The following is a 22,759-nucleotide window of genomic DNA, read 5'->3' as shown; positions in this document are numbered from 1 at the left end:
GAATTCTTTTTATATACCAGTGTGAATGAACTTCTTGATCTATGATCATCAAGAGCATCAATGAAAGATTGTATCATCAATAAATTGGTATTCTTATCTTCAAACCAGCCTCTCAAATATTATAATAGTAACAGTTGTTTTCATATTACTGCAAAATCATTCACAAATAAATATAAGTCTAGAGCTTTATATATTTAGGAAGTTTGATTAACAGACCTTATCACCTTATAAAATCAATTATTCCAAGGTTTTATAAATTATTTCATTCTCACTGAATTTCTAACCCAGGGGACAGAGATCATATCTCCTGAATATTTATATAAAGTGGGAAGAATTTGTTTCCAGCCTCAGCTTGTGGCATTAATCAAGTGAATGTGTTGATATTATTACATTCATATTTCCTAAGTATTTTGCAGACTTGTTATTTTAAAACAGTATCTAAAGGAGATTACAATTGCCAGCATAAAGGGAAAAGGTCTTTTAGTCCCACATACTGTATACATGTTTATCAAAAAAGAGACAGCCATTAAAATATTATTTTTAATTTTATTTCCAGCATTTTCATAATGGATATTACATCATTGTCTGAAAGCAAATTCATTGCTTTATTTAGTAAACTTATTTGGGTTGTTAATATTTATGATATTGCCTACAATTATAATGCATTTTGAAAAGAAATTAAAAAATATAAATGGGTCACTAAATTCTATTCACTTTAAAAAGGTGAATTTCTTAACATGATTTTGTGTATGTATGTATTTACGTGTGTGTAAAACAAGGAAAAAATGAGCCTTATGAATGAGAATATATCTATCCTTCACCTCAGAATTCCTGACCTTTCTGTCACTCTTTTATCCTGTTGCTAATTGACAAAAGTCACTGGTTATTCTACTCTTGGTATTTATATCATATAGTACTTGTACCTGTATTGATGAGTATTGTTAAAGGAAACCATGAACTTATGCCAGGGAGGGTAGAGTGTTATTATTCACGCAATCTAACAATTTGAACTTTGAAAACATGTAAATTTTTGGTCAGCTCCCACTAATACACCCCACACCTCAACTCCTTCTTCACTATTTTGCTACAGTGAAAGCAGCTCTTTACCTAAATAAGGAAAACATCAGGAAAACATGACTAACCTAATTTACTTTTAAAAAGGATCAAAATTCACTATGGCTGATAATCCCTACATTTAATATTTTAAGGTCCTAACAAAAGAGAGGAGGTCTCAGTCCAAAACATAAAATATATTGATCAATATGAATTCCTAAATATTATAATAGTGTTCAAACCTATTTCAAAGAATATAAATATTAGTTTCCTAAAATATTATTGACTTTTAAAAAAGAAGATTTTTATATAAAGAAAAAAATGAAGGCAATTTCTACTAAGGGAATGTGAATTTAAGCAATTTCATATTCAAAGCCTTTTAAACTCAAATATAAATTATTCCAATACTTTCTCTAGTCTTTCCAGTGTACTTTCATTATTGGAAAAGGATTAATATTCAAAATTAACAACTGGAATATTAGTAAGTATTCTAGTTTAAAGGATTCTATATCTCTATCAAATGTTTTAATTTTGAATCATTATTCTCTTCTACTTCATTTGTGTGTGACTGGGCAAATCATTTTTCTTGTCCATTTATCCATCTGCATACAGACAGAATTGAAATAATGTAACCTAACGCTCTTTAGAGTTTTCAATGTGTGATCTTGTAATTCATAATTTCTTTTCTATTTTACTAACATTTGATTTTTTTTAAGTATGGGAATGTTAATTCTAGTTTCTTTATTGGCATGGCCAGAGAGGAAGGGAGAAACTTAGATGTAGGAACTTTATTTTAATTAAAGAGAAGAATTATTCACAATTTTGGTCAGCATATTCAAGTGAGCAAATGGGGTCCAGAATTAGCCTATAATTTTCTGACAAGGTTTTTGAGAATCTAAGAACCCTTGAGGAATATTCATCCTTTGTGATAGCTTTTTTCATGATTTGGTTGCTGGTGTCTATGTACTTTTAGCCTACAATTGTAATTACACTGCTGTAGATAACTTCTACACAGTAAATTTCTTTTTTACCAATGAGGAAGATCACCAGCTCAGTAACTTAGAGTCTTATTAAATTTTTAGGGTCATTGAGAAGCTAAATGATTTACTCAGTCACATAGCAAATACATTTAAGAGGCAAGACATGAACCCAATGCTGCCTCTAAATCAATAGATCTTAATCATTTTTTGTATTATATTCTACTTTTGTAATCAAGTCAAGCTTATGGATTCCTGTCAAAATGTTTTGTTATGAAATAAAATAGGAGTTATACAGGTACACAATTATATTGAAATAAATCATATGTTTATATTTAATAGCATGTGTTGCTTCCTCCTTAACCAAACATATATTTTAGGGATTATATTATCCCACTGTTTTCTTCTTGTTTGCTTCCCTTTTCCATTTTATTCCAGGCTCAAATAAATGTGAAGGTATTCATAGAATCATTAATTTTGATGTAATTATGCTTTTTTAAAATGTTTACATGTAAATGTCATTTTTAAATTTTTGCAATCCTTTTTTCTCTCTCCTTCCTTCCCTTACCCCTCCACAAGAAGGCAGATAATATGAATTAGGTTACTTATGTGTCATCATATAATACATCTTTCCATGTTGGTCATGTTGTAAAAGAAGACATATATCATTTCCACTAGAGAAAAAAAATCATGAAAGAAATGAAGTGGAAAATGGTATGTGTCAATCTGCATTCATACTTTATTAGTTCCTTCTGTGGGGGGTGGATAACCTTTTTCTTCACAAGTCCCTTCAAATTGTCCTACATTCCTGGTTCTACTCATTTCAGTTTATAGCACTTTATATGTGTTTCCTGGAATTTTTTCTGGGGATGATCATCTTGTTAATCATTTCTTGTGGTACAATTGTATTCCATTAAAAAGACTTACAGAAACTGGAGTAGAGTGAAATAAGTTAAACTAAAACATTTTACACTATGACAGGAATATTGTACAATGAACAATAGCTATTCTCAGCAATATAATCATCTAAGACTATAACAAAGGACTCATGACAAAAAAGTCATCTGTTTCCAGAGAAAATGTTTAATAGAATTTGAACCCAGAACAAAGTGATTTTTTTTAAATTTCCTTTCTTAATTTTTTTAAAATGTGTGTTCCCTCTCCAAAAAGTTTAAAATGGGGAAATGTTTTGCATGATTGTGCATACAGAATCGTTATCAGATTGCTTACCATCTCAAAGATAGGAGAGGTGAGAAGGGGAGGGAGGGAGACAATTCAAGACTCAATATCCTTTGGGAAATGTTGAAAATTCTTTGTACATATAATTCAGAAAAATAAAAGAAAATTTAATTTAAAAAACTCAACTACAATTACATATCACAACTTGTTTAGCCATTCCTAAATCAATAGACATACCTTCAGTTTCCAGTTGTTGTTGTTTTGTTTTGTTTTGTTTGTCACCATAATGCAGAGATCTATTTTACTTTCTTGTTTTCAAATGAGGAAATTGAGACTAAGAATGGTTCAATAACTTGTTTAAGAACATAAAGCTAATATATGGTAGAGTTGAGGTTTATACTCAATTCCTCTCATTATAAACCAATTGCTTTTTCAACTCTACTGATTTTTCCTATACTTTTTTACTCACCTGAGTACTCTAGTTTAGGCCATTTGCTACCCATGAAAAATCAAACATTCTGGTATTTAATAAATAATTTACATATTGTTTAAATATTGCTTGCCTCTTAAAGTATGTTTGAAGAATTTGAAGAAGGGAGGGCAGTTTTAAATGTAGAATGATATAAGCTAGGGATGTTAGGAATATCACAAATAATATAAAAGTTTAACAATACTAGGTTTCCTTTTCCCTTAGGATGATCTTTCATTACTTTGAAAAAACAAAGTAGAAAGCAGGAGAAAGTAGAGGAACATGCAACATAGGAGGTAATAATTTTCCCATGTACTTTATCTTTCTCCAACTGTTCTTTTTATTTCTATTTCTTATCTCCTTCCTAGGCAACAGATTCTCTTTAGATAGTTTCTTGATAAAGGGGCAAATTGCCATTTTCTATATAATACTTTAAGGCAAGATAAAGTGGGATTCACTTGTCTGTAAAATATGAGTGCTTCAGATTTTGGCAGGGAATCTGTCTTGCTTTCATTAACCCTAACCTCTATAACTGAAACCCAGGAAGAAAAGAAAGCCACTCACAGCATGGACTACTCTCCATGTAGTAGAGAGGGAGATGTAGAAAAATAGAATGAGTTAGTAGAGAGGACAAAAGTATGATCAAGGAAGGATTGAGGCAGAATTTATATACTTGGGAAATGAGAAAAATTCATGATGGAATTATAGGTCATCTTTTGTGTTTCCAAATCAAGATGGCACTGGATAAGTGGACTAGGAAGAAATTATCAAAGTAGAGCAAGTCAATGCAGTAAATAGACTCATTATGGATATAATGCCTTAGCAAAGGGATCTTGTTTAATGACAAGGAAAAACCTAGAGGGAAGAAATTGGTGGGAAGAGAATTGTGCCTGGACTTAGTCATTTGCATGCTAATTCATAACCCTACGAAACTTCATTATTTGATTGGCACAAGAAAGTTCCTAAGTGACTCTATTTTCATTCCCTTAGGCTCTCCATAAAGAGGTATTCTTTTTTTCCTCTACTTCTTTCTCTCTTACTTTCATCCCCACAGACTTTAATGAAGAGCAGTTTTAGCGGGAAAAACATTTTTATTTATGACTTAAAATTGAAGATTTATAAATATTTAATGGAAAATTGATAATTTCATAATTAGAGTTTTTCTAAGATGTTGAAACTGATAGAAAAGAAGTCAATCTTTCAATAAAACTCACTACATCTCTATTAATTTGTTATCATTACATGAAAAGAGATAAGGGCTTCTACATATTTCTAAGTTCTTAATGCATAGTATTAAAATCTTCACTTATCATGTGACTCCAACAAATTTGAGACTACTTCCTTATTTATCAAGTAAAGAAATAAATTTATTCCTCTATATTTATTGATCAAAGCTAAGATACTTTCTGCTATAGTCTTTCACTTACAAAAGTAAATGAATAAAATTTAAGATTTATTTTTTATAGGGAGAAGCATAATGGGGGCCACAAAAATACTATAAATTTCAAAAAGGTCAAAAATTTTATTCTCTATTTTATCTATAATTCTAGGCTTTATTCATTGCCTATGCCTCAAATGTGTCCAACAGAGATATATACTGGTGGATCAATTGTATGGAGTGGCCTTTCAAATGCATTCAATACTCTAAACCAGAAGTGTCAATTCATAGCCCATTCCCAAGTACAGCAGAAACCTGATTCAAATGCATTTTAAAAATGCAAAATGATTTTTTGGGGGTTTTCAATGTCAATATGCAGCCTATAGGAAGCAGTTCCCTTTTGAGTTTGACAACATTGATCTACACTATAATATTCATTCTCACTGTCTTTTTTTCCCTTTTATGTGGCCATTTAGATCTGTTTTACATTATTGTAAATGGGATTTTGGAGAGTTTTGTATCCCTTTTCTTGATACCACTAGAAGAATATCTTCAAACAAATGCATCTAGGGACTGCAAATATGTAAAGTATCACTCTTCCCTTTGGGTTACTTCATGACTAAGGTAAACTTATCCAATCGTAAAATGTTTTGTATTATATGCTTCATTTGATATTAAAATCAGATATTAATTTAAAAGTACTTCTGTAACATTTTTCAAGTAATCTTTTTATAACTTTGACAAGTGAATGAAAGATGCTTCATTGCTGAGGAAGGAAATTTAATATGAATTGATGAATATATTTTCCATTTTTGGTTTGTTTTTTGTTCTAATTTTATGCTTGAATGTCTTTAGTATGAAGCTGCTGAGTTTATTCTTACCAAACATTTTATAGACTTATATTTATCATTTATTGATTCATTCTGTTTTATGATATGAAGCTTCTCATAATTTTCCTCAATTTTCCTCTACAAAATTCTATAGATGAGTATATATTTTAAGTTGCTATTGCACTTGTTTGTCATTTGAATTTGCTTGGGAAAGATTTATCATTTACCAGCAAAGGAAAATTTTAAAATATTTTTTATTTCTTCCTTGTAGTAATTGCTAAATATCTATTAAATATCCTCATGAAAAATGAATCATCTGAATTAATCTATTCTTTAACCCATGTATGCTGGCCAAGACCTAACATTTCTTGGTTTTCATCAATCTTGATATGAAAACACACTCAACTACTGTATATTAGTTTTTATATTTAGAGTTTCTGGAAACACAAAGGTTTCAAAAAACTCACCTAACATCTTATAATCAATATGTGTGAGATTTAATACTTACTAATGGTGATATATTCCCAATATATATTTTATAACATTAAAATATAAAATACATATAAGCTTATATAATCAAAATTTTATAGCCATTTACTCCTGAAATTATTTAAAATTTCAAATGAAAATAATATGTATTTGAGTTATTTTTTTATTTCCTGTATTTATTTCCTGTTAAATAATGTCCATAAAAATCCAATATTTGTATATTCTAACAAATCCTACTTAAATTTAATCTAGAATTTTCTTCATTTAAATTGGCGCTCTTTAATGTCATATTTTTCCTGGAATTTCTAACTGGCTAGGAAATACACAAATGTCATTAAGCAGCAAAGTTTTTTCTTTGATATACTTCAAAATAAAATTAATTGAACTTTGATCCTTAAAGGTGATATAAGTCCATATGAATTTTTAAGTTAACTAGATTGAGTAAGTTGTATAAAATATAATTCTTTTTTTTAATATATTTTATTTGATCATTTCCAAGCATTATTCGTTAAAGACATAGATCATTTTCTTTTCCTCCCCTCATCACCCCATAGCCGACGCGTAAGTCCACTGGGCATTACATGTTTTCTTGATTTGAACCCATTGCTTTGTTGATAATATTTGCATTAGAGTGTTCATTTAGAGTCTCTCCTCTGTCATGTCCCCTCAACCACTGTATTCAGGCAGTTGCTTTTCCTCGGTGTATCCACTCCCATACTTTATCCTTTGCTTATGAATAGTGTTTTTTTCTCGTGGATCCCTGCAAATTGTTCAGGGACATTACACCGCCATTAATGGAGATGTCCATTACGTTCGATTATACCACAGTGTATTAGTCTCTGTGTACAATGTTCACCTGGTTCTGCTCCTCTAGCTCTGAATCACTTCCTGGAGGTTGTTCAAGTCTACATGGAACTCCTCCACTTTATTATTCCTTTTAGCACAATAGTATTCCATCGCCAACATATACCACAATTTGCTCAGCCATTCCCCAATTGATGGGCATCCCCTCGTTTTCCAGTTTTTGGCCACCACAAAGAGCGCAGCTATGAATATTTTTGTACAAGTCTTTTTGTCCATTATCTCTTTGGGGTACGGACCCAGAAGTGCTATGGCTGGATCAAAGGGTAGATATTCTTTTGTCGCCCTTTGGGCATAGTTCCAAATTGCCCTCCAGAATGGTTGGATCAGTTCACAACTCCACCAGCAATGAATTAATGTCCCTACTTTGCCACATCCCCTCCAGCATTCATTACTTTCCTTTGCTGTTATGTTAGCCAATCTGCTAGGTGTGAGGTGATACCTCAGAGTTGTTTTGATTTGCATCTCTCTGATTATAAGAGATTTAGAACACTTCTTCATGTGCTTGTTAATACTTTTGATTTCTTTATCTGAGAACTGCCTATCCATGTCCCTTGCCCATTTATCAATTGGAGAATGGCTTGATTTTTTGTACAATTGATTTAGCTCTTTATAAATATGAGTAATTAAACCTTTGTCAGATGTTTCTATGAAGATTTTTTCCCAATTTGTTGTTTCCCTTCTGATTTTAGTTACATTGGTTTTGTTTGTACAAAAGCTTTTTAGTTTGATGTAGTCAAAATGATTTATTTTACATTTTGTGATTCTTTCTATGTCTTGCTTGGTTTTAAAGCCTTTCCCCTCCCAAAGGTCTGACATGTATACTATTCTGTGTTTACCCAATTTACTTATGGTTTCCTTCTTTATGTTTAAGTCACTCACCCATTTTGAATTTATCTTGGTGTAGGGTGTGAGGTGTTGATCTATTCCTAGTCTCTCCCACACTGTCTTCCAATTTTCCCAGCAGTTTTTGTCGAATAGTGGATTTTTGTCCCAAAAGCTGGGATCTTTGGGTTTATCGTATACTGTCTTGCTGAGGTCGCTTTCCCCCAGTCTATTCCACTGATCTTCCTTTCTGTTTCTTAGCCAGTACCAAATTGTTTTGATAACTGCTGCTTTGTAATATAATTTAAGGTCAGGGACTGCAAGGTCCCCATCATATGTGTTTTTTTTTCATTATTTCCCTGGATATCCTTGATCTTTTGTTCTTCCAAATGAACTTTGTTATGGTTTTTTCTAAATCAGTGAAGAAGTATTTTGGTAGTTCAATGGGTATGGCACTAAATAGATAAATAAGTTTGGGTAGGATGGTCATTTTTATTATATTGGCTCGTCCTATCCATGAGCAGTTAATGTTTTTCCATTTGCTCAAGTCTAGTTTTAGTTGTGTGGCGAGTGATTTGTAGTTGTGTTCATATAGTTCCTGTGTTTGTCTTGGGAGGTAGATTCCTAGGTATTTTATTTTGTCTAAGGTGATTTTGAATGGGATTTCTCTTTCTAGTTCTTGCTGCTGAGCTGTGTTGGAGATATATAGAAAAGCTGATGATTTATGTGGGTTTATTTTGTATCCTGCAACTTTCCTAAAGTTGTTGATTATTTCAATTAGCTTTTTGGTTGAATACTAGGATTCTTTAAGTAGACCATCATGTCATCTGCAAAGAGTGATAACATAGTCTCCTCCTTGCCTATTTTGATGCCTTCAATTCCTTTATCTTCTCTAATTACTACTGCAAGTGTTTCTAGTACAATGTCAAATAGTAGAGGTGATAATGGGCATCCTTGTTTCACTCCTGATCTTATTGGGAATGCATCTAGTTTATCCCCATTGCAGATGATGTTAGCTGATGGTTTTATATATATACTGTTTATAATTTTTAGGAATGACCCTTCTCTTCCTATGCTTTCTAGTGTTTTTAATAGGAATGGGTGTTGTATTTTATCAAAGGCTTTTTCTGCATCTATTGAGATAATCATGTGGTTCTTGCTAGTTTGCTTGTTGATGTGGTCAATTATGTGGATGGTTTTCCTAATGTTAAACCAGCCCTGCATCCCTGGTATGAATCCTACTTGATCATGGTGAATGATCCTTCTGATCACTTGCTGGAGTCTTTTTGCTAGTATCCTATTGAAGATTTTTGCATCTATATTCATTAGAGAGATTGGTCTATAATTTTCTTTCTTAGTTTTTGACCTGCCTGGCTTTGGAATCAGTACCATGTTTGTGTCGTAAAAGAAGTTTGGTAGAACTCCCTCTTTGCTTATTATGTCAAATAGTTTGTATTGTATTGGGATTAACTGTTCTCTGAATGTTTGATAGAATTCACTGATGAATCCATCAGGCCCTGGGGATTTTTTTTTAGGGAGTTTTTTGATGGCTTGTTGGATTTCATTTTCTCATATGGGATTATTTAAGAATTCTATTTCTTCTTCTGTTAGTCTAGGCAGTTTGTATTTTTGTATATATTCATCCATTTCTCCTAAATTGGTGTATTTATTGCCACATAATTGGGCAAAGTAATTTCTAATGATTGCCTTAATTTCCTCTTCATCGGAGGTGCTATTCCCCCTTTTCATCTTTAATGCTGTTAATTTGCTTTTCTTCCTTCCTTTTTTTAATTAGATTGACTAGTTCTTTGTCTATTTTGTTTGTTTTTTCAAAGTACCAGCTTCTTGTCTTATTTAAAAAATCAATAGTTCTTTCACTCTCGATTTTATTAATTTCTCCCTTAATTTTTAGGATTTCTAGTTTGGTTTTCTGCTGGGGGTTTTTAATTTGATTGCTTTTGAGTTTTTTCATTTGCATTTCCAATTGATTGATCTCTGTTCTCCCTTGTTTGTTAATATAAGCATTCAGGGATATGAATTTACCTCTGATTACTGCTTTGGCTGCATCCCAAAAGGTTTGAAAGGATGTTTCGCCATTGTCATTTTCCTTGATGAAATTATTAATTGTTTCTATGATTTCTTCTTTAACTAAAAGGTTTTGGACTATCATATTGTTTAATTTCCAATTGGTTTTAGATTTGGTTTTCCATGTACCACTACTAATCATTATTTTTATTGCCTTGTGATCTGAGAAGGCTGCATTCATTATTTCTGCTTTTCTGCATTTGTGTGCTATGTTTCTGTGACCTAATGTATGGTCAATTTTTGTGAATGTGCCATGTGGTGCTGAGAAGAAGGTGTATTCCTTTTTATCCCTATTTATTTTTCTCCATATGTCTGTTAATTCTAATTTTTTCTAAGATCTCATTCACTTCTTTTACCTCTTTCTTATTTATTTTTTGATTTGATTTATCTAAATTTGATAATGGTTGGTTTAAGTCTCCCATAGTATGGTTTTATTGTCTATTTCTTCCTTCAATTCTCCTAGTTTCTCCATTAGAAATTTGGGTGCTTTATTAATTGGTGCATACATGTTGATTAATGATATTTCCTCATTGTCTAGAGTCCCTTTTAACAAAATATAATTACCTTCCCTATCCCTTTTGATCAGGTCTATTTTTGCTTTGGCTTTATCAGATATCATGATTACCACTCCTGCCTTCTTTCTATCAGTTGAGGCCCAGAAGGTCCTACTCCATCCTTTAATTCTGACCTTGTGGGTGTCAACCCGCCTCATGTGTGTTTCTTGAAGACAACATATGGTAGGGTTTTGGATTCTAATCCATTCTGCTATTCGTCTATGTTTTATGGGTGAGTTCATCCCATTCACGTTCAAAGTTATGATTGTCATTTGTGGACTCCCTGGCATTTTGATTGCCTTCCCTAATTCTAACCTTTTCTTCTTCGGCTCTACCTTTTAGTCCAGTGATTTACTTTGAATCAGTCCCCCTTGTCCCCTCCCTTGATGTTTCCCTTTTTAGTCCCTCACTTTTTGTTCCAACCCCCTCCCCCCTCTCTTTCCCTCCCTTTTTGTTCTCCCTCTCCCCCTGCCCCCCTTGGTATTCCCTTCTCCCTACCCTTTTTGGGTAAGATAGAATTCAAGATCCCAATGGATCTGGATGTTTTCCCCTCTCAGAGTTGATTTCCCTGAGATTAAGGTTTAAGCAAAAAAAACACCCTCTCTTCCTCTCCTTCTTATAGGAGTTTTCTTCCCCTCCCCTTCCCATGTGAATCTTTGTGGGAGAAAGATTATTCTATTTGGTCTTTCTTTACCCCCTATTTATACATTACATTTTCCCCACATGTTAGTATACATAGATTGATATAAATGTAGTCCTTATAGAAGAGAGTTTGAGTAAAAGAAGAAGATAACATTTTTCCCCTTTCCTTAATATTTACCTTTTCAGGTATTCCTTGCTCTTTGATTTTCGGTATCAAACTTTCCACAGAGCTCTGGTCTTTTCTTTGCAAAAAGTTGGAAATCTTCTATTTTGTTGAAGGCCCATACTTTCCCTTGGAAGTATATAGTCAGTTTTGCTGGGTAGTTGATTCTTGGTTGGAGACCCAGCTCTCTTGCCTTTCTGAAGATCATGTTCCATGCCTTACGATGATTCAGAGTAGAACTTGCAAGGTCTTGTGTGACCCTGATTGGCATTCCTTTATATCTAAATTGTCTTTTTCTGGCTTCCTGGCCGATTTTTTCTTTTGTTTGAGAGCTTTGGAATTTGGAAATTACATTCCTGGGAGTTGTCTTTTGGGGGTTTAGTGTAGATGGTGTTCTGTGAGCTCTGTCAGTGGCTGTATTGCCCCCTTGTTCTAGAATCTCTGGGTAATTTTCTTTGTTTATATCTTGTATCACCATGTCGAGTTTGGTGTTTATTTCTGGCTTTTCTGGGAGTCCAATTATTCTTAAATTATCTCTTCTCCCTCTATTTTCCAGATCTATCACCTTGTCAGTGAGATATTTTATGTTCTCTTCTAATTTCTTGGTGTTTTGGCTTTGCTTTATTAATTCTTGCTCTTTTACACGATCGTTGTCTTCCAGCTGCCTGATTCTGGCCTTTAAAACCTGGTTTTCCTTTTCAGTTTCATCACACCGGTTTTGTAGATGCGTGAATTTCTTTTGCATTATTTCCAACTTTTCCTCCCAGAAGGCTTCCATCTTTTTGGTCATTTCTGATTCAAATTCTTCATGGGTTTGTGGTGAGTTTCCATTTCCTTTGGAAGATTTTGGAGCATTTTCTTGTATATATTCTATCTCCTCTGTATTTTGTATTTTGGCTCCATAGAATGTGTCCAATGTCGCCCCTTTCTTCTCATTTTTCTTGGTATTTTGGGGCTTCTGTGCTTCTGTGGAGTTTGCCATCTCTGAATGTGGAGGATTAGCTTTTCTTATCTCTGTCTGGTGTTCAGAGGCTTTAGTCCTGGGCAGATTGTCGGTTCTATGAGGTTTCCCTGGGTTAAATTGAGTATGCCTCACTGGAACTGGAGTGGAAGGGTCGGACCAGGACGCCATACTCTCCCCTGGCTCTCTGGGTCGGGTTGCTTTCCGGAAGTTGCCTTCAGAATAGCTGGCCATGAGGCTGTTTCGTCGGCCTGCGGGGGGATGGGCTGCGGCTTCCCGGAGCTCCGAGGGCTGTGACTTTCACTGAGACTTGGATAGCAGGATCCAGCCTGTGAGGCTGTCTTGCCCGCAAGGCTGTCTTGCCCGCCCTGAGGGTTGCTGTTGTTTCAGACAAGCCTGCTCTCTGCGGGGGGGAGCTCCGAGGGCAGTGACTTTCACTGGGACTCGGCTAGAAGGCCCTGAGGGTTGTTGTTGTTTCAAAGGACCCTGCTCTCTGAGAAGGGCGGGGCTGTGGCTTCCCGGAGCCTTGGACTCTGCGCTCCTACCCCTTAGGTCCGAGTGATCTCGGGTTCTGGCTTTTGAGGGGGGTCGTACCTTTTGATCAGGGTCCAGGTTCAGGAGGGGGGTTCCCAGGGTCTATGCTGTTGATCGTTTTGAATTTCGGTGCCTTAGGAGCTTATAGTTTGAGATCGGTCAGGAAGGGTTTTCCGGAGTTCTGAACTTTAGCTTTCTCTAAGCCACCATCTTGACCGGAAGTCTAAAATATAATTCTTGTTAATATTAGCATGAATATAGTTTATAATTAATTTTCTTTACTTACTTTTTATTGTTGCCATTGAATTGTGACTTTTACTGCAGTACTTAAAGTATTTTATCCATTCTAATCATAATGTTTTGATCAAAATGATGTTTCTTTATGCTTAAATAACTAGTCCTTATATTTTGAATTTGATGTTCTAGTTGTTTGCTCAGTCATATGAATTCTACAAATAACAATCAAAAACAGTAATACTAGCATATACACATGTTGATTTTCTCAGAAACAACATACTCTAAGAAAGATTATATGATGAAATTTTCATTACTTATTTCTAAGAAGCAAGACTTGAATACAAATATTTATGAATTTGAAACATATTCACTATCTATTCTTGATATGGGGATATAGGCTTACCCAAAGTACCTCAAACTCCAGAAGTATTCTAGGTCAAAGGAGACATGAGAAATTGGGTGATACCTAATATAATCATCCTTTGATTTTCACAAAATATTCCTTATGCCCCCAACCTCAATGAATTACCTCATTCCTGATTCACCTCACTCCCTTTTCTCATTCTGTAACCCCTGCTGTCTAAGTGAGTATAAAATTCCCATACCTCATCTCCACCAGGAAGCAGTGTCTACCCTTATGTACTGTCTCCTGGCCATTTCAACATGACTTCTAAATTAATACATTTCTCTTTTCATTTTTAAGCTAAGTTGGGTTTTTACTGAAAACTCTCCCACTGCATTTTTGATGCCTAAGGTGGGACAGTCCTGAGGAAAGCTGCTTCTCCCAGGATTCATGAAAACACCACTCTTCAGATAGGACAGGACCCTTCTTGAACTCCTGAAAACCCCCTTGGGTAAAATCTGGGTTGAACTTTCTCCCTGTCTCCCATCTGGAAGCCCCAAGGGTTGGTCAGGCCCTTTGGGCCTGGGGTTGAACTCTAAGTCCAGATTGTTTTCCTCACTGATTTAGGGAGACAAACCTCAGAGTCAGAAATTAGTCTGATCTGAGTGACTAATGTTTTGACATCTTCCCTGGATGCACAGGTGGTAATGCTTGGTAAGGAATTGGCCATTCCTCTTCTACATGGGACAGAGGCAGAGCATACCCTGAGATTTTTCTTTGGGGTACATTCTTGAGAAATGGAAAAATTAACCTAAACAACTTGCATCCCTCCCTTGGAGAGTGGCTGCATTGGGCTTATCTCCTTCCTATCTGGGGAAGCCACAGGAGTTAAAGTGGCTACCAAACCTGAAGTCAGACTCTATATCCAGGAGTGTTTCTTGTTAGGGACTTGCCAACCCTATCCTGAATTCACTCACCATGTGTTCTCAGTGGGAAGACAGAGGGAAAAATCATTTTTGTAGGTCCTTCCATTGGGATGAGATCCGACCTAGGCAGCTTTGACAAAAGTTCAATTATTTTTTCATGTTGAGTGACTTGGTAACAACCTAGAAAAATTAAAAAGTTGGCTTTTTTGATGACATCATAAGTTCTAAATGCTATATGGTACTTGGGTGTATTTTGCAGGGAAGAAAGCATATGGACAGAATCCCCTTACATTTTAGCCTTGCCCCCTCACTAGGCTTCCACTTCTCCAAACCATATCTTTTGCCAGGCTCTTCCTTTTTTGGGTAGCATGATCCAGCCAAAACTAGGCCAAGATAGACAAAGGGAGTTTGAAAATCAAGCAAGGTAGAATGGAATTAGAAAGTAGGATATCTAGCACTCAAATCTCCCTTCCTCTTCTGCTACAAAGAGGAGGGTTGATTCTGAACAGAAAGAGATTATTCAAGACAAAGATGATCATCCATTCCTTTTTATGAACTCTCTGTTTAAGACTCTAAAGAAATTTACCAATTTAGACCCAGTTGTGAACAAGGAATCATTATCCTACGTTTCCATTTTATTAGTCAGTCAACTGCAGACATATGGTGAAATCTGCAAAAAACTACATTTTCATTTCCAAACTTCTACTTTCCAATCAACCAAATCTGCACCTAAGAATTTTTGCTAGGAATGTATTGAAAGGTGAATGAGGACTGCAGGCTTATGTTGGAGATAAGCTACTTCCAGCCATCCTCACCCCATGCCCTGCCTATGGGCAGAAGGGACATTGGAAACACAACTGTCACACTAGGATAAAGCTCCAAAAGTCCTGGAACTGCCTGTCCCAGCCTTATTTCCCATCATGGCAGAAGAAAATTAGATTTGGCGAGAAATTCCTTACCTTTGGAATTTTAAATGACATATTTTTAAACACAAAACAAATCTACCAACAACCTATTCTCATTTACCCTCTATTTGGAGGTAAAGAGAGGCAGAAAAGGAGTCCTGATCAAATCTCCCTTCCTTCTCTACTGGCCAGAAGAAGGAAGTAGTGCTTATATCTATTAGATTTCTTTACTGGTGTTTATTTCAAAGTTAGTATATGTGTGCATGTGAGTTTGAAATATAACATTATAATGTTTAAATTGTGTTTGTTAGACTAGAATTAGTCCAATCTAGGAAAGTCTCACAAATTATGAGCATTGGGAATGTAGTAAGGAAGTTAGGATTAAGTATTAGTTAAAGATAAGTTAATTGATAAAGAGATATCTGGGGGTTAGAGAGCAGGGCATGAGACCAGAATTTGGAAGAAAGAACACAGGAAGAAGTTCTGGCAGTTGGGGGAAGATCCTCTGACTAACTCACTCACTAACTGGACTTTGGTTGTTGAGTTGGCTCTTCATCTTTGTCTGTGAGATACTCAGACTGGATCACTTAATGAGAAGGTCACTGAAGGTCTGTGTCACTGACTGGACTTTTAGTTGGTGAGCAGTTCTTGATCTCTGGGCACTGCTATAGAAAAACATCTTACACTTGGTTAGTGAAAAGGAAGAGAGACTGCTGAATCCAATCTAAAGGGTTTCTACTTTCCTGACTGAGAGAAGGTATATCTCAGAAGCTGATAGACTTGCTTTTACTAGATAACAGTTTTTGGAGGAGGAAGATTGAAACTACTGGTCTGGTTTCTGGGCCACCAGACTGTCAGTTAGCAGCTGCCATCTTGGCTGACTGAATCTTGGAAGACATCTCTATCAAACTAAATAAACTGAATAAGGATTTAGGTAGATTTATAGTCAGATAGTGTTTTAGGGATTTTAGTAAGTGTTAGTGTAACATTAGTGTAGTTTTGAAAGAAATGAAGGCTCCATCGTGAGATGGATGAAGAGGTTGGGTGTTTTCTTGATTTGAACCCATTGCTTTGTTGATAATATTTGCATTAGAGTGTTCATTTAGAGTCTCTCCTCTGTCATGTCCCCTCAACCGCTGTATTCAGGCAGTTGCTTTTGCTCGGTGTTTCTACTCCCACAGATTATCCTCTGCTTATGAATGGTGTTTTTTTCTCTTAGATCCCTGCAGATTGTTCAGGGACATTACACCGCCACTAATGGAGAAGTCCCAGCAGTTTTTATCGAACACTGGATTTTTGTCCCGAAAGCTGGGATCTTTGGGTTTATCGTATACTGTCTTGCTGAGGTTGCTTTCCCCCAGTCTATTCCACTGATCTTCCTTTCTGTTTCTTAGCCAGTAATAAATTGTTTTGATAACTGTTGCTTTGTAATATAGTTTAAGGTCAGGGACTGTAAGGCCCCCATCATATGTGTTTTTTTTTCCATTATTTCCCTGGATATCCTTGATCTTTTGTTGTTCCAAATGAATTTTTTTATGTTTTTTTTTTTTTCTAAATCAGTGAAGAAGTATTTTGGTAGTTCAATGGGTATGGCACTAAATAGATAAATAAGTTTGGGTAGGATGGTCATTTTTATTATTATTTTATTATATTGGCTCATCCTATCCATGAGCAGTTAATGTTTTTCCAATTGCTCAAGTCTAGTTGTGTGGAGAGTGTTTTGTAGTTGTGTTCATATAGTTCCTGTGTTTGTCTCAGGAGATAGATTTCTAGGTATTTTATTTTGTCTAAGGTGTTTTTGAATGGGATTTCTCTTTCTAGTTTTTGCTGCTGGGCTGTGTTGGAGATATATAGAAAAGCTGATGATTTATGTAGGTTTATTTTGTATCCTGCAACTTTCCTAAAGTTGTTGATTATTTCAATTAGCTTTTTGGTTGAATCTCTAGGATTCTTTAAGTAGATCATCATGTCATCTGCAAACAGTGATAACTTGGTCTCCTCCTTGCCTATTTTGATGCCTTCAATTTCTTTTTCTTCTCTAATTGTTACTGCTAGTGTTTCTATTACAATATCAAATACTAGAGGTGATAATGGGCATCCTTGTTTCACTCCTGATCTTATTGGGAATGCATCTAGTTTATCCCCATTGCAGAGGATATTAGCCGATGGTTTTAGATATATACTGTTTATTATTTTTAGGAATGACCATTCTATTCCTATGCTTTCTAGTGTTTTTAATAGGAATGGGTGTTGTATTTTATCAAAGGCTTTTTCTGCATCTATTGAGATAATCATGTGGTTCTTGTTGGTTTGCTTGTTGATGTGGTCAATTATGTGGATGGTTTTTCTAATATTGAACCAGCCCTGAATCCCTGGTATAAATCCTACTTGCTCATGGAGGATGATCCTTCTGATCACTTGCTGGAGTCTTTTTGCTAGTATCCTATTGAAGATTTTTGCATCTATATTCATTAGAGAGATTGGTCTATAATTTTCTTTCTTAGTTTTTGACCTGCCTGGCTTTGGAATCAGTACCATGTTTGTGTCGTAAAAGAAGTTTGGTAGAACTCCCTCTTTGCTTATTATGTCAAATAGTTTGTATTGTATTGGGATTAACTGTTCTCTGAATGTTTGATAGAATTCACTGATGAATCCATCAGGCCCTGGGGATTTTTTTTTAGGGAGTTTTTTGATGGCTTGTTGGATTTCATTTTCTCATATGGGATTATTTAAGAATTCTATTTCTTCTTCTGTTAGTCTAGGCAGTTTGTATTTTTGTATATATTCATCCATGTCACCTAAATTGGTGTATTTATTGCCATATAATTGGACAAAGTAATTTTTAATGATTGCCTTAATTTCCTCTTCATCGGAGGTGATGTCCCCCTTTTCATCTTTAATGCTGTTAATTTGCTTTTCTTCCTTCCTTTTTTTAATTAGATTGACCAGTACTTTGTCTATTTTGTTTGTTTTTTCAAAGTACCAGCTTCTTGTCTTATTTATGAAATCAATAGTTCTTTCACTTTCGATTTTATTAATTTCTCCGTTAATTTTTAGGATTTCTAGTTTGGTTTTCTGCTGGGGGGTTTTAATTTGATTGCTTTTGAGTTTTTTCATTTGCATTTCCAATTGATTGATCTCTGATCTCCCTAGTTTGTTAATATCAGCATTCAGGGATATGAATTTACCTCTGATTACCACTTTGGCTTCATCCCAAAAGGTTTGAAAGGATGTCTCGCCATTGTCATTTTCCTCGATGAAATTATTGTTTCTATGATTTCTTCTTAACTAAACGATTTTGGACTATCATATTGTTTAAATTCCAATTAGTTTTTGATTTGGTTTTCCATGTACCATTACTAATCATTATTTTTATTGCCTTGTGATCTGAGAAGGCTGCATTCATTATTTCTGCTTTTTTGCATTTGTGTGCTATGTTTCTGTGACCTAATGTATGGTCAATTTTTGTGAATGTGCCATGTGGTGCTGAGAAGAAGGTGTATTCCTTTTTATCCCTATTTATTTTTCTCCATATGTCTATTAATTCTAATTTTTCTAAGATTTCATTCACTTCTTTTACCTCTTTCTTATTTATTTTTGATTTGATTTATCTAAATTTGATAACGGTTGGTTTAAGTCTCCCATAGTATGGTTTTATTGTCTATTTCTTCCTTGAATTCTCCTAGTTTCTCCATTAGAAATTTGGTTGCTATATTATTTGGTGCATACATGTTGATTAATGATATTTCCTCATTGTCTAAAGTCCCTTTTAACAATATATAATTACCTTCCCTGTCCCTTTTAATGAGGTCTATTTTTGCTTTGGCTTTATCAGATATCATGATTACCACTCCTGCCTTCTTTCTATCAGTTGAGGCCCAAAAGGTCCTACTCCATCCTTTAATTCTGACCTTGTGGGTGTCAACCCGCCTCATGTGTGTTTCTTGAAGACAACATATGGAAGGGTTTTGGATTCTAATCCATTCTGCTATTCGTCTATGTTTTATGGGTGAGTTTATCCCATTCACATTCAAAGTTATGATTGTCATTTGTGGACTCCCTGGCATTTTGATATCCTTCCCTAATTCTAACCTTTTCTTCTTTGGCTCTACCTTTTAGTCCAGTGATTTACTTTGAATCAGTCCCCCTTGTCCCCTCCCTTGATGTTTCCCCTTTTGTTCCCTCCCCTCCCCCTCTCTTTCCCTCCCTTTTTGTTTTCCCTCTCCCCCTGCCCCCTTGGTTTTCCCTTCTCCCTTCCCTTGTTGGGTAAGATAGAATTCAAGATCCCAATGGATCTGGATGATTTTCCCTCTCAGAGTTGATTTCCCTGAGAGTAAGGTTTAAGTAAAAAACCCTCTCTTCCTCTCCTTCTTATAGGAGTTTTCTTCCCCTCCCCTTCCCATGTGAATCTTTGTGGGAGAAAGATTATTCTGTTTGGTCTTTCTTTACCCCCTATTTATGCATTACATTTTCCCCCCATGTTAGTATACATAGATTGATATAAATGTAGCCCTTATAGAAGAGAGTTTGAATATAAGAAGAAGATAACATTTTTCCCCTTTCCTTAATATTTACCTTTTCAGGTATTCCTTGCTCTTTGTTTTTTGGTATCAAATTTTCCACAGAGCTCTGGTCTTTTCTTTGCAAAAAGTTGGAAATCTTCTATTTTGTTGAATGCCCATATTTTCCCTTGGAAATATATATTCAGTTTTGCTGGGAAGCTGATTCTTGGTTGAAGACCTATCTCTCTTGCCTTTCTGAAGATCATGTTCCATGCCTTACGATGATTCAGAGTAGAACTTGCAAGGTCTTGTGTGACCCTGATTGGCATTCCTTTATATCTAATTTGTCTTTTTCTGGCTTCCTGGCGGATTTTTTCTTTTGTTTGAGAGCTTTGGAATTTGGAAATTACATTCCTGGGAGTTGTCTTTTGGGGGTTTAGTGTAGAAAGTGTTCTGTGAGCTCTGTCAGTGGCTGTATTGCCCTCTTATTCTAGAATTTCTGGGCAATTTTCTTTGATTATATTTTGTATCACAATGTTGATTTTGGTGTTTATTTCTGGCTTTTCTGGAAGTCCAATTATTCTTAAATTATCTCTTCTTCCTCTATTTTCCAGATCTGTCACCTTGTTGGTGAGATATTTTATGTTCTCTTCTAATTTCTTGGTATTTTGGCTTTGCTTTATTAATTCTTGCTCTTTTACCCGACCGTTGTCTTCCAGTTGCCTGATTCTGGCCTTTAAAACCTGGTTTTCCTTTTCAGTTTCATCACACCGGTTTTGTAGATGCGTGAATTTCTTTTGCATTATTTCCAACTTTTCCTCCCAGAAGGCTTCCATCTTTTTGGTCATGTCTGATTCAAATTCTTCATGGGTTTGTGGAGAGTTTCCATTTCCTTTGGAAAGTTTTGTAGCATTTTCTTGTGTATCGTATTCTATCTCCTCTGTATTTTGTATTTTGGCTCCGTAGAATGTGTCCAAAGTCTCCCCTTTCTTCTTATTTTTCTTGGTATTTTGGGGCTTCTGTGCTTCTGTGGAGTTTGCCATCTCTGAATGGGGAGGATTAGCTTTTCTTATCTCTGTCTGGTGTTCAGAGGCTTTAGTCCTGGGCAGATTGTCCGTTCTATGAGCTTCCCCTGGGTTAAACTGAGTATGCCTTAAGGCAGTGACTTTCACTGGAACTGGAATGGAAGGATCCGGCCAGGGGGTTACACTCACTCCCAGCTCTCTCTGTTTACCTGCTGTTTGGGTGACCCCTTGACTGGGTCGGGTTGCTTTCTGGAAATTGCCTTCAGAATAGCTGGCCCTGAGGCTGCCTTGTAGGCCCTGAGGGTTACTGTTGTTTCAGATGACCCTGCTCTCTGAGGGGGGAGGGGCCGCGGCTTCCCGGAGCCTTGGACTCTGAGCTCCTACCCCTTAGGTCTGAGTGATCTCGGGTTCTGGCTTTTGAGGGGAGCCGTACCTTTTGATCCAGGTCCAGGTCCAGGAGGAGGATTCCCAGGGTCTATGCTATTGATCGTTTTGAATTTCGGCGCCCTAGGAGCATATAGTTTAAGATCGGTAGGGAAGGGTTTCCTGAGATCTGAACTTTAGCTTTCTCTAAGCCGCCATCTTGTCCTGGAAGTCTCCCTCATAGATTTTGAAGGGTAACCTCGGCTAAGGAAGCATGGGACCTCTCGAGGAAATTAATAGAGGATTCTAGCCTAGCTATATCCTCATCAACTGCCTTGTGGAGGTGGTGGTACCCCTGAGCCTGCTTGGCGAGGGCAGAGATGCCCACCCCTGTTCCTGTCTCTGCTAAGAGGATGGCTATGGTGAACAGGCTCTCTCCTCCATTTCCTAGACAATATGTGGTCCCATGTTTAAAGGAGGTCCTGCTCAGCATAGTAGGTCACTTGGGATACTATTGTGATGGGGGTGCAGAACTTGCAGCAAGCAGTGAGGGAGCTAGGGGAGCCAAAGGGCTGTAGACCAGAAGGGGAGCATAGCCAGTGGGTTCCTGTGGATGGGATAAGGTATTTCCTGGTTGAGGGATACCCTGTGGTTGAGCAAAGGAGGTGGTTGAGGTGGCTGGATTTTCCTGCTACACAGTTGTAGCACCGGATCACCACAGAAAGGGTTAAGCCATGGCCCAGGTTTCTAGGGCCCATCTCGTTCTAGCTGCACTGCGGGGATTTTCTTCCTGTGAGATATTATAGGAGGCATTCAGGCCAAAGGCCTCGTAATAGGGCAGGGATGCAACTAGGCAAAGCCAGCAGTGTTCAGTGAGGTTAGGTGAGGAATGGTTGAGGGCTAAAAAGGAGGCTTGCAGTAAGGGAAGATAGGGGTTGTGTGCAACAGGGCAATCGGGATCCTGGGATCTGGGAGTGGTTGGAAGTGTTGGGCTTATGGAGCGGGGGTTGTTAGGTAGGGGAGCTGTAGGGGGGTTTGGGTTGAGTATGAGGTTGGGCCCCAAGGCCACCAGGGCGGAGGTGGGTTCTTTGCAGATGGTAAAAAATCCCCCTTGATCATATCCAGATTCATATCGGCAGACTCCCCAGGTACGTCCCAGGAGCCACCCCTGGTTGTCCGGTCGCAGGACAGTCAGGTTTAGCTGAGTACAGCGGGCCCGTTTGGAAGTGGGGAAGTGGAAAAATCAATCCCATGTGCATCCTGTGCCGGGGGTCAATTTCAACCCCAGGAACTGATTCGTTTTCACGGTCCAATAAGAGGCCTCGTCCCTCCCAAGAGTCACACAGTCCTAGTAGGTACAAAAGTAGTGACCTGGCTGGTTGCAGTATGACCTCCCAGGGTTAGAACTGGGACATATGTAGTGGCCCATTAAGGCCAGGTCTTTTAATTCCTTCGATG

This window comes from Monodelphis domestica, chromosome 6 (genome assembly GCF_027887165.1).
Source record: "Monodelphis domestica isolate mMonDom1 chromosome 6, mMonDom1.pri, whole genome shotgun sequence".
Classification (NCBI taxonomy): Eukaryota; Metazoa; Chordata; class Mammalia; order Didelphimorphia; family Didelphidae; genus Monodelphis; species Monodelphis domestica.
This window is presented reverse-complemented; position numbering follows the sequence as displayed.